Source organism: Hemicordylus capensis, chromosome 3 (genome assembly GCF_027244095.1).
Source record: "Hemicordylus capensis ecotype Gifberg chromosome 3, rHemCap1.1.pri, whole genome shotgun sequence".
Lineage (NCBI taxonomy): Eukaryota > Metazoa > Chordata > Lepidosauria > Squamata > Cordylidae > Hemicordylus > Hemicordylus capensis.
In genome coordinates this window covers 226,403,598-226,422,806 of record NC_069659.1, presented here as the reverse complement: position 1 = coordinate 226,422,806, position 19,209 = coordinate 226,403,598, and the positions used below count along the sequence as shown (strand labels likewise).

The window sequence follows — 19,209 nt, the reverse complement described above, 5'->3', positions numbered from 1 at the left end:
AAATGAAGTCTAACACCATGAATAACTGCAACATGACAGAGTGGAGTCCATTTGCTTAAATGTTCATTGAATATTTTTCTCTTCTGTTACTCAGTCATGGTACAACACAATTACCCACAGAATGTGATCTTATCATTTGATTATTAGAAGCTGTTATAGTACAAGAGTAATAAAAGAACATTCAAACCTTGTGAAATATTCAAATCTTCAGCTAATGTACCATTAAAACCTCTCTCTCTCTCTCTCACACACACACACACACACACACTCACACTCACACTCACAAACACATTATCTTTCTGTATTTAGCCAACTGTAGGTCAATATTGCCCAAGACAGGAAAAATGTGGTTTTTTAGCTTTAACAAATAGCTCTGCAGAATGCAACATGCCTGGAATTAAGAGTTTGATACTGTGTTAAATAGCTGTCACTCAGCAAAAGATTTAAATCAATCTCTGTGTGAGATAAAAGGATGCACTACACAAACACTAACTGAAAATGGCCTAAAATGCATAGATGCCCCTCAAAACAAAAACAGATTAAATTAGTAAAGATTAGATGGTGGCTATCTTTGTCAGAAAACTCTGCCTGCAAGAAGCTTACAATCTATGTTTTGACATAGGAGAACACTAGAGGAGGAGTGGAAGGGAGAGAGGGCATTTACTTCCAAGAAACCCAGGGTGGCTTTTTTGGCAAATGCCTTTAACATAAGCACAATTCATAGATTCAGATTAATAAATGCATTATTTATAGGATAATTAGCATAACCAGAATGTGTAAGCAGTGGTGTATTAAAGAACAATCATTTTGCAAGCAGCAGACTTTTGAACAGCACGGGGCTATATCGCCCCCCCCACGCCACCCACACCCGGCCCTAGGAATAATGTAAGAATAACATTTTCCAGCCTAGAGCAGAAACAGTAGGGAAGTCTTTGCTATCAGCTGAGCTCCTGATTAAATTCACAGACTATGAAAGGCACGATTATCTTAAAAAGGAAAAAAAAAGGAAAGGTAACTAAAAAAAATCAATACAAGTTTAACAAATCAGTGTTGAATTAATCCTGACTTAGTATGATCAGAGATATATTATATTTAATTGTGGCTATTTCCCCCCTCTCTCTTACAGGAAAAGAAAAGATTTTGCTTGGCTAAACCCTGAATTAAATAATAGTGCCTATACTACTATTCTGAGTTTCTAGCTTTCTGCATTCTCTGATGTAATGAAAAATTCAATGTACTTCTCTGCAGCAGAAGCCAGAGGTCATCAAATCTATTACAGTAATGTAAGTAATCTGGCTTTCTGCCAGCCTTTAAAAAGAATGGGGGTGGGGACAACCATGGAGGCAGATAATTTTATATTTACAAATTCTAAAATCCTCTGGGGACTTTGTCTCATCTCCAACAAAAGGCAGAAACTTCATATTAGGAAAATGTATTTCACAGCATGTCAAACATGTCTTCATCATTAGTATTTCATAAAAGACATGGGGGGGGGGGGAGAGAGAGAGAGAGAGAGAGGAAGAGGAAGAAAAAAATCTCTTATCCTCCATTAGCCAATACTCTTCTCTCATGCATGGGGAAAATGTAACTCAACATCTCTTTTCTTTTTCTTTTTTAAGTGCTAAGTATTAATGTTTCGTACTGTATATACTGATTAATGTTTATGCCAAATAACTACTCTATTAAGCCCAACTGGGTTGTGCAGAAACTACTGAAATTTATCTATCTGTAGTAGTCGTCGTCAACAAACAACAAAGGAGTTCAAGTGACAAAACCACATGAGAGGAAAGAAAATAAAAAGTTCGGGGCTGTCATGTCAATCTTTAACTCTGACACTTAATGCTTTAGGAGTGGCATGGCTCTTGCTTACTCCTGACTTCAACTCCTGCTGTTCTGGTAATGTAAGAATGTCAAAAGCACATAAGAGAAGCAGGATCATGTGGGAAGAACACCACCAATGAGGTCACACCCATTCCATCTTCGACACTGCCATGGTTTCCCCCACATGACCCTGTCTCTCCTATGTGGTTCTGGCATTCTTCCATTAATAGATAATGTAGGATGAGCTATTTGGGGGCCATAATATAAGAACTAGGTCTAAAATTAAAATATGATCAAGTTCAAAGGTTACGGAGAGAGGATGGTCCTGATTCAGCAACTGCACACTGAATACCGATGCTCTGTATCATGAAACAAAGTGAGTATTTAACTAGCAGCTGGTATTTATTTTACATGACCTCCTCCTTTGCTCTTGTTTGGGGCTGAGGTGGAGTCCTCCTTTCCCTCCTCTATCTATCTATCTATCTATCTATCTCTATCTGTCTATCTATCTGTCTGTCTGTCTATCTATCTAATTTGTACACCGCCCCAAACGTTCATCTCTGGGTGGTTAACTTTAAAAACATATACAAAAACTAAAAACAATTAAAAAATTTAAAAATAAACCAGAAATTAAAACCTAAAAATTTAGGAAGCTGAGAAAGCTTGGGGGAAAAGATGGCTTTTCAAGTGTTTTTTGAAAATTGCCAGAGATGGGGAGGATCGTATCTCAGCAGGGAGCACATTCCACAATCTCGGGGCAGCGACTGAGAAGGCCTGTCTCTGTGTAGCCACCAAATGAGTTGGCGGTAACTGGAGATGGAACTCCTCAGATGACCTCAATGGGCTGTGGGGCTCGTAGTGAAGAAGACGCTCTCATTGTCGTTGCCTACCACATGGCTGGCTGGCACCACTTTTCAAATAGCTCAAACCACCTCTGAGACAGAGCAGGAGAGATCCGAATGCACAACTGCAGGCTCACAGCCTCCTGTGTAGTTCAAGATATCCATGTACATGCATGATATTCAAATAAAAACACTGAAGGATGAATTAAGACAGTTGATGGAAGCTCCAAAACTCAAACCAGTAGCTTCTGGTGCAGTGTATTCTGTACACTGACTTCAACGTTTGGGTAGTTTGGCTCAATAATCACTACTGAAGCTACCAATTTTTACACATCTCATTATTTTTATCTTGATCTTCTTGTTTTCCCTTTTTTCCTCCAAACATAGCAGTTTGCTGCCTATAACTGCAGCCAAAGCTTCTTCCCCACAGATATGATCCAAATAATGGATCCCCAGGGCTATGCTGGCATGCAAATATTCCATGGTAGAGACCATCTAAAAATTAGCTTTAACAGCCTCAAGTTTATTTTCCACTGACAATGTGTCTCTCTCTTAAATGCAGGAGGTCTAAAGGAATACACAATAATATTTCATAGGAATGATTACATTGTAACAACATCCAAATTTCCTACTTTGGCAATAGTCTGGACTGTTAAATAGATGCTAGGAAGAAAATGAAGAGCAATTTTTTGTATAAAGCAGTCCAGACCTAGCACACTGTTAACACTGAAAAAAAGCTTAATAGTCATACAAGAAGTATAGCCCATATGGCAAAATAATCCCCAATTCGCTAGGTTCCCATGGACCACATGAATGGATTTGTGGATGCCCAGCACTCCAATCTCCCACAAACCACACCTTCATGATGGAAAGGTCTCACTCTGGTCACACTAATCCACATATACTTGCATGATGGGCACAAGAGTTAGAAATATGTTTGCACCACAACAGTAGTAGTAACTCTAAACCCCTGCAACAAGAAATCCCTCTTTAACGAGGTACTTCCTGTTGGCTTACTATTTTTTGGAGTGAAGTATGGAAGCAATCAAAATCACAGTTATCTATCTGTGAAACAAAAACAACCATCTACTTCATTGGGTTGTTGAACTAGAACAGGATTGTTAATACTTATAGAGAACATAGCCCACCATCAAATGATGAAGAAATAGAAGTTATCAGGAGTTTATGGAACACATCAGCTATCTTAGAAATATCAGAAAGCATTCAGATTAGTACAGCATGTGAAACAAATTATTTAAAAAATAGAGAGGGTGGTACCCTGTTCCAAAAAGCCTCTTCTGAAGAGCCAGCGCTTGCAGGGAGTGATTTTCACCATCACTGCTTCCCCCAGAAGTACTCTTGTGTTATGCACAAATATGTCCCTGAGGGTCATGCAGCCCTCAAGGGACATATTTGCATATTGCACAGAGCACTTCCAGGAGTAGAGGAAAAATCTTGGTAAAAATCTCCCCCACATGCAAGTGACTGCACTCCAGAAGCAGGAAGGCACCTGCTGCACATGAGCTTCTTTTGACTGCATATGCACAGTATTAGTCAGGATGTCAGCCATTGTTGCTTGCATGACTATCAAATGGCATATTCCAAGGAAGTGATGTTATTTGTTTCACATTGCCCAACTCTGCAGGTAAATACTTAAACAAGGATCTTGTTCTTGCATTTGTCTAAAGCTAAAATCTAACACTTACATTACTGGCCAAACCAACCAGGGCTCTCTGTTGTTCTATAACAATACAACCACATTCCTTAATTAAAGGAATAAGTGGGTTCTGCAACAACTTGTACTGCATCCCAGTGCAGTCTGCCAGATACCTCTCACATCACTGACAGGCAGTAAAGCCTATGTGTAAAGGGAAGTATATTGAATGTATGTCAAGAAACCTAGCGATGGCCAGTTCATACCAATATTTTGATGATGAGGGCCAGACAAATCTCAGGAACATATTTTCATTATGCATAGTGGGCTTCAAAGGAAAAGGGTGACCAGTGACATTTATTTATTTATTTGACATATTTATATACCGCCCAAAACTCAAGTCTCTGGGCAGTTTACAATTAAAATAATTAACATTACAATCATTTAAAACTCAACATTAAAAGTATTAATAACTATTTAAATCTAATCAAAAGCCTGGGTGAACAAATATGTCTTTAGTGCCTTTTAAAAAGTTGCCAGAGATGAGAAGGCTCTTATTTCAACAGGGAGCGCATTGCAAAGTCCAAGGGCAACAACAGAGAAGGTCCATCTCAGAGTAGCCACCAGATGAGCCAGTGGCAACCACAGATAAAACTCTTTGGATGATCTCAATGGGTGATGGGACTCATAGTGAAAAATATGTTCATTTGCCTCTTTCTCCATGAGTGCTGCACCTGTGTAGTGCTAGTCTGGATGTCGGCCAGTCTATTTGCTTTGAAAGGCTTGGGGTTATTCTGAGATAAGATTTTTAACCATTTGCAACCTGGAGATAGCTGTTCATGGCGTATATAGATGATTATTGGATAGCATGCCCCAAGAACGGCCAGCATCATTGGGCAGCTGCTGAGGGCTTGAGACACACTAGGCCCACTGCTACTCCCCAAGACTATCTCTGGGCTCATAGCCTTCATGTGATGATGGGCAGTTTCTTGAGGACTCTCTGAAACTTGAGTCAGCATGGGCCCAGAGAAAGGCAAAAAACTAATATTTCTGGCTAGGTTTTGAAACTGTTTGACCTGTGGCCAAGCACAAAGTAGTCCTAAGCACAAGAAGGGATTGTCCTTCCTTCAGACAAATAAAAAAACAAAAACCACTTTATGCATCTCTTACTACAGTCTTTCATGTTGTCTCCAAAACTGCAAAACAAGCTGTGAACAAGTATTGCAAAAACACAAAATGTTCTAAAAGATTCTGACTAGAGGATTAAGCTGCTGCTGTAAGGGGTAAACAATTACATTCTTCTGTCACTTGATACTTCAATTTTAATTTTTTTTTTTTTTTAGTTGAGGAGAAGAAGAGAAACATGCTTTCAGAATTTTCAATAGTGCTTTTGTTAAAGCATCCATTACTCACATAATTGAAAAGATGTTTGTTCAGTGGCATGCTTGAGAGTACAGTTATTTAATCTTAATGATAAAGCCCTGAGGACAGAAATATAAGAAGAAACCCTCTTGTTATTTATTAAAGGAGGAAAAAATGCCAAGGCAAATAATTGATCCTCAAACTCTTGCTTGATAGAAAACTAGCAATACAATTCACAAATTGCAAATACTTTCTCAGAGATAGTTAAATGCCCTGGCTACTTTCAAAATCAGAACAAGGACTACTAGACATCTGAAGTGATCAATAACTGTTGTTTTAGTTAATATATTTCTAGCTCTATTTATGTGGGCTTCTGATCTCCTGGCCTTTATTAGGGTGGGGAGCAGCTGCTGGCACAGGCTGCCTGCAGGTAGCCACCAAAGGAGGCCGGCCTTTGGTGGTGGCCTTCGGGGATGAGACTGAGGCCTGGGGCCAACTTATTGGCTTGGGCTGCTGGAAGGAAGACTCCTGCTCACTTCATTGCTGCCTAGTTCTTAGTTAGGCCTGGTACAGGCATGTGTCTTGGACTGAACAGAGATGGGGAACAGAGATGACCCTAGGGCAGCTAGACCAGTGGTGGTAGCGAATCAATGGAGAAATGGTGTTGGTAGGCCAGTGAGCTATTATAGGGGAAGGGAATTCAGAAGTTTCATTACTGTTTCCCCTTCCAGCAGGCCTACCACCTCTTTGATTTTGGAGAGAACTGCCACTCGCCCACAGAACCTCACCTTATTACCCTGTAATGACAGGTCGGTTCAAAATAAGTCTGACTTGATTATGGATGAAGGAGCTCATCTGGTAAGTATTACGGAGACGTGGTCGGGAGAGGCTAGTGGTCCAGTTTGACTGTGACTTCTGCTGGTGTACTGATCACTCCGCTGCTCAGTGGAGTCACTAATGGACCTGGTTGCTGAGTTGGCATAGGAGTCGTCCAGGTTGTTGTTGCTGGGGGACTTTAATGTTCATTTTGGGACTGGGTTGTCGGGGGTGGGTGGGTTAAATGTTCATAGCGACCATGATGACTATCGGCCTATCCCAGTGGGTCTCTGGTCCGACTCATTATGCTGGTCACACACTCGATTTGGTCTTTTGCTCTGATTAGGGTAGCACTCCATGGGTGGGGACTTCTGTCATCTCCCCATTGTCATGGACAGATCACCATCTGGTTAAGGTGAAGAACCTATTAGATTGGTCCACCTAAGGAGGTTATTGGATCCATTAGGATTCCAAGAAGCCTTGGAAGTGTTTAGGGTTGGCTCTGTTAATGATTCTGTCAATGCTCTGGTACAAAGATGGAATAATGAACTCCCTAGAACAGTAGACACAATAGCTCCTAACCATCCTCTCGAATATGACTTAAAGACAGCCCCATGGTATTCAGATGAGTTATGGGAGCTGAAGCAGTGAAGTAGACAATTAGAGTGCAAGTGGAGGAAGACTGCGCGAGTCTGATTGGGCACAACACAGAGCACATTTGAAGACACTGCTCTGGCAGTGCAGGCGGCAAAGAAGCAGTTCTTTTCTGCCTGCATTGTTTCTGCAATTTCATGTCCAGCTGAGTTGTCTAGGGTTTTGAGGGGGCTAATATGTACCCCTCCTCCTTGAATTTAAATTTGGAACCATTGGTCACTTGCTGTGACGTTTTTAATGACTTTTTTTGCAGATAAAATCTCACATATTCGGGCTGAGCTGGATTCCACAGTCACTGTAGAGTTTATTGTGGAGGTGTCCAGCAACTCTTCTTAAGGGATTAGATTGGATTATTTTCAGTTTGTGACTCCTGGGGAAGTGGACAAACTGCTTTGGACTGTATGTCCTACAACTTGCCCAACTTGGCTTATCTCATCTGATAAATATATTATCAGAGAGGATCTGCTAAATATTATAAATGCTTCTCTGAGGGAGGTCAGGATGCCTCCTTGTCATAAGGAGGCTGTTATTAGACCACTTTTGAAGAAGACTGCACTGGATCCCTCAGAGTTAGCTAATTACAGACCTGTTTCTAATCTTCCATGGTTGGGCAAGGTGGTCAGCTCCAGGCAGTTTTGGCTTCTGTGTGGGCTATGGGGTTGAGAGTGCCTTAGATGGCCTGATGGATGATCTCCAATTGGCTATCGACAGAGGGAGTGTGACTCTGCTGATCTTTTTGGATCTCTCTGCAGCTGTTGATACCATCAACCATAGTATCCTTCTGGACTGCCTGAGCGAGGTAGGATTGGGTGGCACTCTTTTACAGTGTTTCCGCTCCTACCTCTCTGGCAGATTCCAGTTGGCATTGCTTGGGGACTGTTCTGCTAAGCAAGAGCTGACGTTCCACAAGGCTCCATACTGTCTCCAGTGCTTTTTAACATCTACATGGAACTGCTGGGAGAGATCATCAGGAGGTTTGGTGCTGAGTGTTATCAATATGCTGATGACATGCAGATCTACTTCTCCATGCTGACCTCATCACCCTAAATGCCTGCCTGGAAGCAGTAATGGGCTGGATGAGAGATAACAAACTCAAGGTGAATCCAAAAAAAGACGGCGGTATTGACTGGGCGGTGGGGGGGGGGGGCGCAGAACCCAAGACATGGTTTAGATATGCCTGTTCTGGATGGGGTTACACTCTCCCTGAAAGATCAGGTAAGTCGCTTGGGAGTGCTCCTGGACCCAAAGCTCTCCCTGGTTTCTCAGGTTGAGGCAGTGGCCAGGAGCACTTTTTATCAGTGTCAGCTGATACGCCAGCTACATCCATTTCTAGAGGCGAATGACCTTAAAACAGTGGAACATATGCTGGTAACCTCCAGGCTTGACTACTGTAATGCACTCTATTAACACCGGTTTTGAAAGACCTGCACTGGCTGCCAATATGTTTCCTGGTGAGATATAAACTGCTGGTTCTTACCTATAAAGCCTTTAATGGCTTAGGTCCAGGCTATTTAAGAGAGCGCCTCCTTTGTCATAAACCCTGCCACCTGTTACGATCTTCTGGAGAGGTCTGGTTAGAGATGCCACCAGCTCGTTTGGTGGCAACACATGACCAGGCTCTCTGTGGCTGCCCCAGGGGTTTGGAATATGCTCCATACTTAAATAAGAGCATCTCCTTCTCTGTTTGTTTTCATGAAGAACCTCAAGTCTCCTGTTTTCGCAGGCTTTTAATTAGAAACTGTCTATCTGTCTATCTATCTTTATTTATTTATATTATATATTATTATATTATATATTATTTATTTATATTAAAACGTACCCGTTGTTAATTCCATATGTAGCAGCTCCTGCGAGAGTTTGCAAGCGAGCTGCCGGGGGGAAAGCGAACAGGCCAGATGGGTGGGAAAGGGGCACTGGGGAAAGTGAGAAGGTGGCAGTGGTGTGTGTGTGTGTGTGTGTGTGTGTGTGTGTGTGTGTGTATGTGTGAAGAAAGTAACAGGTTTGTCTCACAAACCTTCCAAAAAAAAACCTTCACAAAAGCTTCCAAAAAGCTTTCGACAACGTTTCTCATCAAAGACCCTTGAGAAAACTTAGCAGTCATGGGATAAGGGGACATGTACATGCGTGGATTGCTAACTGGTTGAAAAAAGACGACTAAGGGGAGACATGATAGAGGTCTATAAAATCATGCATGGTGTGGAGAAAGTGGAAAGAGAGAAATTCTTCTCCCTCTCACATAACACTAGAACCAGGGGTCATCCCATGAAATTGATTGCCATGAAATTTAGGACCAGAAACAGAGGTACTTTTTCACACAGTGCATAATCAACCTGTGGGATTCTCTGCCACAAGATGTCATGACAGCCAACAACCTGGATGACTTTAAGAGGGGTTTGGATAACTTCATGGAGGAGAGGTCTATCAATGGCTACTAGTCGGAGGGCTATAGGCCACCTCCAGCCTCAGGCAGGATGCCTCTGAGTACCAGTTGCAGGGGAGTAACAGCAGGAGAGAGGGCATGCCCTCAACCCCTGCCTGTAGGCTTCCAGTGGCATCTGGTGAGCCACTGTGTGAAACAGGATGCTGGACGAGATGGGCCTTGGGCCGGATCCAACAGGGCTGTTCTTATTTTCCTAAAGAATCTAGTGGAAAGCCCGCTTGACTGGAAAAGAGTTCTAGAGAAATGGCTGGGGACCTTTTTGCCATGGAGACTGCAGCACAGGGATAAACAGCAATCCAAAGCAGTGTTCTCTCTAATATTTTTCATCTGTGTGCGCAATGAGTTTTGTTCTGGGCAGCAGCATCAAGACAGTGTGCGCGCACATGCATTCAGAATGGGGCCTTCCTGATTCAACCTGAGTGGAATCTAAAATTAACTGAGCGGACATCAGAAAATGTGTGAGCACATGCACATATGCACACCTTAGAGGGAACAGTGATCCAAAGGCTGGATGGATTTAATTCTGAAACACAGTCATTCAGGATCGAGTCCTTTCTCACGGCTCAGGGACTAGAAAGCATCCTGGAAGAGGATAGACCTGAAGCAGCTGGAGAACAAGGAGCATCGGATGCCAAAAACAGAAAGGTCTATGGATTCATCTGCTTACATACTTCAGGACTTTGATTTAAGATCAGATGCAATCTTTAGTGGAGTCTCTGACCAAAAGAGTGAGATTACAGTGTTTCAGACCAAACAAAACAGCAAAGTCTGTTGGCTTTGTAAAAAGCCAGGCCATTTATAGTGAATTGTTCTCATAACAAAGGCCCTGGCCACAGGGAATTTCTTTCCACACTTGGAAAGAAATTCCAAGAGGGATGACTCAGTACCCAGAGCTCAAATTACTTCAAAGCATGAACACAGAGCTAGAAGAGATTCAAAGGAAACCGCAGAAAAAGGATATGGGAACTGTTGAATCTGCTGAAAATAATGTTGAAAGTGCTTGCAAAAATGACTATGGGAATCTAGTTGTTGATAATGGCACATCTGGAAATCTGATTAAGAACAAAGAACTGTTAAGTGAGTTGGACTTAAATTATAAAACCCCAACAAGCCTGGCAGGAGGCAAAAAGACCACTGTAGAGGACAGAAGGAAAGCAAAGATCAGATGCAAGCTGCCAAAGGGAAGGAGCATAACCTTGAGATTGAGGAAGATGTTTATGTCCCTGCACTTGGAGAAGGGGGAGAGGCATTCACAACAGCTGTAAGGGGTAATCAATTACAGGTAATAAAGAGGGACATTGGCCCCGTAATTGGGGGCGGGAGATGTATAGCCTGTGAGGAGGCATATAAGGAGCCGTCCAGGAATGAGATGCTAGCTGGTAGAGAGTGTCAGGGGCTCCCAGAGAGGGGAAGACACAAGCAGCCTGGGACAGAGGAGGCACAGGGTGATGCTCAATCCCCTCCCTGTCCCTGCTCTGGGGCCTGACCCAATAAGCCTAGCCAGGCTGGTAAAGGAGACAGGGAAGGGTAGCCCGACAGACATATTGGAGTGTTTGGATCAAAAGCATATACTAAAGCGAGTTCCTAAAGAGAAAAGAAATAAACTCAATTGCAGATACGAAGAAGGAATACTCTCTGGATATACACTAGGAGGAAAAGGATACAGAATCCTTGTTGTGGTCACTGGAACAGTGAGAATACACAATGTGGTATACTTTGATGAAAGACAATCACAAGTGAAGTGCCAGAAATTGGTCCCTACATGTTGTCCCAGAGATCCAGAAGGAAAAGGAATCAAAAATAGAACAAATTCCCATAAGCCTGAAGCTAACCAGCCAACCAGAACCAGAAGGGGAAGCAGATGCTGAACCAGAAGTGAGACTCTCACAAAGATCAAACAAAGGGGTTCCACCCAGGAGACTCTCCTACATGGCCAGAAAGGAAGAGACCCAGGAACACTGAACATGGGAAGACACTGAAAGACTAACAACATGTGAAGCTAAAAATTGGAGGAAAGCTACAGAAGAAGAGAGAGAATCTCTACACAAAAATAAAATTTGGACACTTGTGGAACTACCTGCAGGAAGAAAGTAAGTAGGATGAAAATGGTCTTCCAAACCAAATACAATGCAGAAGATACATCGAGTGTTACAAAGCCAGAGTAGTAGCCAAGGGATACTCTGAAAATTTGGTGAAGACAATGATAAGAAATTTTCACCTGTCATGAAGCATACTTCAGTAAGAACATTTCTCAGCATAGCCGCAGCCAGAAATTCTAGGTTGATCACCTAGATGTGAAAATGGCATTTCTGCATGGAGAAACAGAGGAAGACATCTACATGGAGCAGCCACTAGGATTTGAAGAAACAGGAAAAGAGAGGCTTGTATGCAAACTCCAGAAAAGCATCTATGGCTTGAAGCAAGCTGCTAGAGAATGGAATGAGAAGCTAAACCAAACCTTACTCAAGGAGGGGTTCACGCAAGGAAAGGCTGACCCCTGCCTATACTCAAGATTCAAGAATGACAGCTGGACTTATATTTTGACTTATGTTGATGACTTGATCATTTGCTACAAAAGGAAACAAGGTAGTCATGAGATTGTGGAGCACCTGAACAAAGAAGTAGAAGTGAAAGAACAAGAAAGCATTTCCTATTATCATCTTGGCATTCAAACAGAAAGAGAAGAGGGTGGAAGTTACCATCTCAATCAGAAACAGAAGATAAAGGATCTCCTAGAATACCAGGAACTGACAGAAATCAAAGAGATCAGTACCAAGCCACTACCAAGAAACCGGTTCCAGATTCTTCATGAGAAGTTGGGAGTTGTAGATCAGTGCACAAGATGATGAGAAGGGGTGTTGGAGATGCAGCTCCTGATGGCCTCTACTCTTAGCAACAGCAACCCTATTGACCACTAGGGGTACTAGGGGTACAGATAATGAGCAAGGGAATCCACGCTTGGTCTCTTCTTTCTCTACTATACATCCCCTTTGTTAGACTGATAGTTTGGGGTTTCATTTTCTCACCTGAGAGACAACGTCGTCTTCTCCCTTCCCCTCTTCCTGTAGCTAGCAATAAGGCATGATAAGTCTTATCTATTTCCCTGATGGATTTCTCAAATAAATTACTTTATTTGGAACTTTAACTCCATGTCTCCAGACAATATTAATTAGCAGTGCTCCTCTACCTGTGCACTTCTGCTGTAGCTGGTGTAGATATAGACATCTAACCTCCTGAGCTCTCTAACAGTTAGGAGGGGGGGAAACAAAAATAAGGACAAACAAAACTAGTATAACAAAGAAAAATCTGTTGCTTGACTTTGGTCAAACCAAGCACTAGCTTTAGTTTACAGCATGAAACACTGGATTAATTTTTGCTTCAGGATGTTTTCACTCTCAACAGCTTAAACCCCAAACCTCCTATTAATTACAATATGTAGTAAAGATAAACATAAGAAATTTATATAGACAGTATAATACGTTTCTGTTTCCTCTTCTACGAGACCAGCTGTTGGCACTTACAGATGCCTCCTGAAATGCACACATTTTTACAAAGTTATCTCTAAATGTTTTAAGCAAAGCAAACAGCTTTCATTTGGAATACTTGACTCTCTTGTATATTATATCACAGTGTAAGAAAATGTCTTTACAGCTGTTGCAGGAATCTATTTCCAACATCTTATTTTGACCAAACTTGGCTTTGTGGGTAAAAATAGGTTTTGCTTTTCATATTGTAGGCTAGGGTATTGGAAGAAGAGACATTCTGCTGGCATTTTAGCTGAATAGTCTTTCTTCTTCTTTTAGAAATTGCTCTGTAAAAGCCAGGGCTTGAACTCCTCAGATACATTACATACGATTGGTCTAAAACCAAGACAGATTAGCTGATCATTTTCCATGCCAGCATCCATAGTTATAAGGAGAATGAAGACTCAGCTGTAAGGCTGTAAAGAGGCCTCTGACTTGTTCTCCCAAGTATCAGGTTACATTTTAAAATATAATAAACCTCTTGCTGTTATGGCTGTGGAACGAGGCCCTTTAAACCAAGAAATCAGTGTAACCAATAAAAAGGACCATCTGTCTGAGCATGTGGGGAGTCCGTAGCAATAGCTTTGAGGTGTCAAGTGCCCCATTCATTTCAATAGACCCTAATCCAGATGCCTATGATATTTTAAATGTCAACATTGTTAACCGACATTGCTGCTTATTAGAGCATGTAAGAAAGGAAAATAACTATCCCAATGTGAATAACTCTTCAAGTATTTCCCAAAGTGGAGGAAGGTTCATGGAGCACCAGAGGGGATGAGAAGATGGGAGTTTCAGTGGCATGGAAATGGTAATATTCAGTGGTGTCAGCTTTTAACATGATATAGTAAGGCCATGTAGGGTGAAAATTATTTCATTGTTCTATAAAGAAAGGCATAGCAAAGACTCTGTTTTCCAAAGTATGGGAGACATACAGGAAAACAGCACAAATGGGGAACAGAGGGAACGATCCATATAGAAGAATAAGATAATATATTAACAAACAATGCGCGTGCACACACACGCACACACACCTTAAAACCTTGGTGACTGACTGAAAATTGCACCTTGGATAAAACAAATGCAGAAGGTTTGCAACTCTCCTGTGCAACTGTATGGAAAATCAAGATAACCAGTGGCTTGTATGAACTGAGATTAGAATTCCACTGACTGACACAACTAAGACTTTGTGACATTTGCTTGTATAAGACCTTTTAGTAGAGCTTAAACAAATTCTCTCCTCTCTAAATTTTAATTGTAAATATTCACCGAATTTTCTGATCTTTGCTAAATATTTTGTATATGTATTTCACATCCTATGGTATTGACTTCAATATATTATATTTAAGTTTGATATCTGATTATTGTATTACAAATTTGACAGATGGTGGTTGACAGTTTCTGTTATCTGGCATGCAATAGTATTTAGTATTTGATACCTGGCATGCAATAGTATTTAATATTTATGTTTCACAGTTGTTATGCAATGGTGTTTGGTATTTGATAGTACTTGACAGCTGGCATGTAATGGTATCTAGAATTTGACAGTATTTGACAACTTCTGCTTATGAGATTCAATATTTGATGCCTGCCAGACAAAATCAAGAGATGCCAATAAGTCTAAAGCTTTTGGTTTTTGAGGGGGAAAATTAAAAATGCAAATTTGAATTTCAAAAGGTAAAAAATGCACATTCAAAATTTGAATGGCAGTATTAGAAATTTCAGATCTACCTTTTGTTTGTTTCCTTTAAATATAGATATCATTTGCCTCAATTCACCTGGAGCAGGTTTCAGTAAAGTATTCTAGATGGCAGAAGAAGAAGGATGGCAGAAGATGGCAGATGCTCACCCAAACATCTCTTATCCCTGCAGTCTACATGTGTTAGGCATTTAAGTTGCTCTTGCTTGTTTCACCAGTTTGCATCAGACCACACATGCTGTCTCAGAGGCAAGTTCTGAGTTTGGGGGCTTACTCCAAAATGTGGATAGGACTGCAGCCATAATGCATTACATAAGAATGAACGAACAAAATAATATTATTAAATCACCCAATAGTTAAAAACTATTTTGCAGAAACTTGCAAGTTTTCAGGTAACAGAATTTAAAAGAAAACTGAAAGTCTAAGTAAAACAATGACATTTGCATTAATTCTTGCCTAAAGCTATAAAATCATTTAGGCTGACATAGCAAATACTGCTAAGGTATTAGAAAGAGAGCAAAAAATGCCAAATGGCATTGCTTCAGTTTAGAGTCCAGTTAAATGCATGAAAGCCACTTGATAGTTGTGTATATACATTATTTAATATCCAGTTTACTTCAAAGTCAGTTCAATATTTAGGCAGCCAAATGTTTATCTGGATTTGAAATGTATTTACTTGGGACTAAAAAATAATATATTGATCCCCACAATATTACATTGTTCAATACAGTACAATTGAAATATTGGATTAAACTATATACTGTATATGCTATATACAGTACATCCTAGTATAGTTTGCATTTTACAAGCTGAGATATTTCTGGCTGACACTGGAAATTCCACCTGCCTTTCCACAGTCTGAAGTAGGTGTGTGTGAATGCCTGCACTCCTCTAATGCGTTGCATGTGTGGCTTGTCCTGTTTTCATATTTACATTCTTGACTGCCACTTCAAATTTCTCCCTCACCCTCACATTTTAAGCCTTGTTCAAATGTGTGAAGATAGAACTCCCACAAATCTACATCCCATGCCTTATTCTCTGCTCAGATGCTGCTATTTTGTCATTGGTACTGCACAATGGATGTAATCTGTGTGTCATGGACTACATTGTATACCAAATTTCAGCTCACTGGCAAACATCCACTTTAACGCTGTGCTTGTGTAAGGTTGTCACACTAGTTTGCACTCCCAATTAGTGCTGCATGTTTGCAACACATACATGCTTGCACTCGCACAAGGTGCCCAACCTGTGGTAGATCTCATACATTTTGCAGACAACTGTTGCACAATAGTGCAGCCATGGTTCTGAAAATCCCTGTGATTTAGTGCAACTACACAATCTTCTTGCATTAGCATAATTTTGTTCACTGTGCAAGTGCAGTGTTAGCATGTTGGACTCTGTCTGTGGTGGAAATACCTTAACCATTTTGATACCACGGTCAGTACCAAAGGGATGAGGGTACTTCTGCAACAGATAGGAAAGAGTAGTCCAAGATGTCCGGATTACTAGCAAGTCTAAACACATTTTTTTAAATTGTCATTTGAAACGGAGCCATGGCATCTCCAGTGTACTATACAGACTGATATTGCAGAAGATGTGCCCATCGCTAGTAGAAAAAGAAGGAAATGAATATCTGTGCAGGGAGTGACAAGGGTGAATAGGATTGTAGTAAGAATGGAAGGCTGTGGGAGCTTCACATTCAAATATTGTAACAGACCTGGGACTGAGGGATGGGGAATCTGTAGCCAGGAACCCCAAGAAACTGAAAGGGAGTGCAGGGATTCCCCCTTCACACACATTAACTGTCATGGGATTGAGGAGGAACTGCGTGTGTGTGTGTGTGTGATGTTTTTCTAGGGTGTTTTTGTGCACATGTGTGAGTGTTTCCAAAACTGTTCAGAAACCATTCCTGTGCTCTGGTATCACTAGCTGCCGGGTGGAGTTGTTCTGATTTATTTCTTTGGAAATGTATTCACAACCAATGAAGAGACACAACTCCTTCTGTCTGGACAATTGTGCCGGAAAATATATAGAAGAGTACATGATCTTAAAGTGTAGATTTTTCCCCCTTTTAAAATTACTTCTGTTTAGGAAATATGAGCACTAAAATACATCAAAGTCTTCCCTTGTAATCTTTTTCTTCTTTAAATCCCTGTCAAAAATAATATCCTGCTCATTTATAGAATTATGCCTATTTAATCAGGGAAAATTAAAATCGGTCATCATGCATTTTCTGCAGAAGTAAGAACAAACCCTGAGTGCAATCCACATCTGATTTGACATAGTCATCCCTACAACACACTGCGAAGAACATTGTTCTAGGAGAAAACCAACGCTTTCTTATCCCCAATGATAAAAGATAGAAGTTAGAATCACAATCTGTTAAGAATTTCAGAAATGCAAAAGTGGTTCCATTAGAACCACTTCACCTCCATAATGCAGGCACGTACTGTTTTTACTTTAAACCATCACCCAAGGTAACTATAGTGAAGCATTAAAGCCTCATGACCAAAATAACAACTGGTACACTTTGTATGTGTTGAATCATGCACATAGCAACAGCTCCACAATGGGAAAATATTAATGCTTTTTATATTGGTAATCATCTGTAACATGAGCAATTAAGTACAGTACTAATGGACTATGGCCAAGAGGCTGGTACTAATATTAAAAACTGACAAAGATGAATAGGTTTGGAAGCAAACCTGGGCTGACAAAGACATTTTTATGAAGTGCTCGGACTGATTTGATTTAAACCAATCAGAGAGGCAGCTTCAGACCAGTCAGCCCTACAGCGACAATAATGCATTCATGGGCATTATATGATTCCTGCTATGCTTTAAATAAATACATCCATTGATTCAATTCAAAGCAACCTGCACTTCCATTGTTGCACTCATTAATAAGGCAAAAGAAAGCCCATACTGCATATCCAAAGAAACACTTACTGAACCCACTGGCAACATCAACTTGATTTTAAACATGAAAACATTTGCTGGAAATGAGCCATATACAATTAAAAATGAATATAGTGATAATGCATTAACATCATTTTTAAGTCTTGGAGGGGGGGAGGAGAGAGAATGCACACTGTCTCAACAATAAAGACAGTGCGGTTTTATGTGTAATCTGAAGATTGGTATTTTAGAATGATTTAAAAGATGGGGAAAGTAGCCTTTTGCTGTCAAGACCATCTAGCCCAATATTGTCATTTCTTACTACCAGCAATTCTTCTATGTCTCAGGCAGAGGTCCTTCCTAGCCCTGCTACCTGAGAGCCATTTGTTAAGAGAGGGAGATGATTAAATCTGAGGCTCGCTGCATTGCAAAGCACATCTGGGCCACAGCTCCTTCTTTGGGTGCTCCAAATTGTTAGTAACGGAGAATTCAAATGCTGAGAAAATTCTAGCCCTATTTAGGAGTTCACCCTGAACTGAAAGAGGTGGAAGGCCAAGAGTGCACTGACTAGCCATGCCCCTCCGTCAACGCACTCCTCTAGCGACATCTTCCACTCTGCTTGGGTTGAGTGCTTCCTCTGCAGACAAACGCGGAACCTGGGGAGAGTGGAGGGGCGTGGGCACAGAGCATGGGGGGTGGGGGTGTAGCATGGGGTGGCTAGCCAACACACTCTGGTCCTCCTTCTCCCTATGTTTACCCTAAATATGGGATAATGCCTGTAGAACTGTAAGCCCATTGCTAATAATATTTTAGATGCCATGGAGATCTGGGAGGAGTATTTGCCAATTTTGTTTATTAAAAGTATTTCACTTTAAAAAGCAGTTTCACAGCCTAGTCTGGGAGTTCCTCAAATTGACTAAATGCACCCAGCCTCATTCTCCCTCCCCCGCCAACTTATTCAGAACATTTGCAAAGTACCTTTGACTATAACACAAGGTTTCCTGAAAATACCCAACTTGTTTCCAGAGTGGGGCAGGTTTAGATGAAAGGTGTGCCATTTCTTTCCACATTTGCCTTTTTTTTGTGTGTGTGGACATTTTATATCCCACTCTTCCTCCAAGGAGCCCAGAGAAGTGTACTACATACTTAAGTTTCTTCTCACAACAACCCTGTTTGATCTAAGATCGTAAATAAACAACTAACTAACTAACCCTGTGAAGTAGGTTAGTCTGAGAGAGAAGTGACTGGCCCAAAGTCACCCAATAAGTATCATGGCTGAATGGGGATTTGAACTCGGGTCTCCCCGGTCCTAGTCCAGCACTCTAACCACCACACCATTCTGGCTTTGAATTTTAAATTCAGACTAATCTGCAAAGTAGGTTTTTTACTGCTTAAAAAGCAGTGTACATTACAGTTTGCTTTGTCACCACTTTAGGAAAACCTGGTTAACTGAGGAACAAGGTGCAGCAAAGGAAGTGTGCATGCAGCATACTGAGTTCCAGA

The 19,209-nt window shown here is 41.1% G+C and overlaps 1 protein-coding gene and 1 long non-coding RNA gene across 5 annotated transcripts in view; one reads left to right on the top strand and one right to left on the bottom strand.

The window, feature by feature from the left end:
• The window catches only part of ARID5B (AT-rich interaction domain 5B), a 276,705-nt gene that overhangs the window by 18,855 nt on the left and 238,641 nt on the right, over positions 1–19,209 (bottom strand). The gene's annotated exons all lie outside the window — the stretch shown is intronic.
• On the top strand, positions 1,131–18,353 carry LOC128350474 (uncharacterized). Its single transcript, XR_008319345.1, has 4 exons — positions 1,131–1,283; positions 2,120–2,197; positions 6,411–6,537; positions 14,868–18,353. It is a non-coding gene; the product is annotated as an uncharacterized LOC128350474 (long non-coding RNA).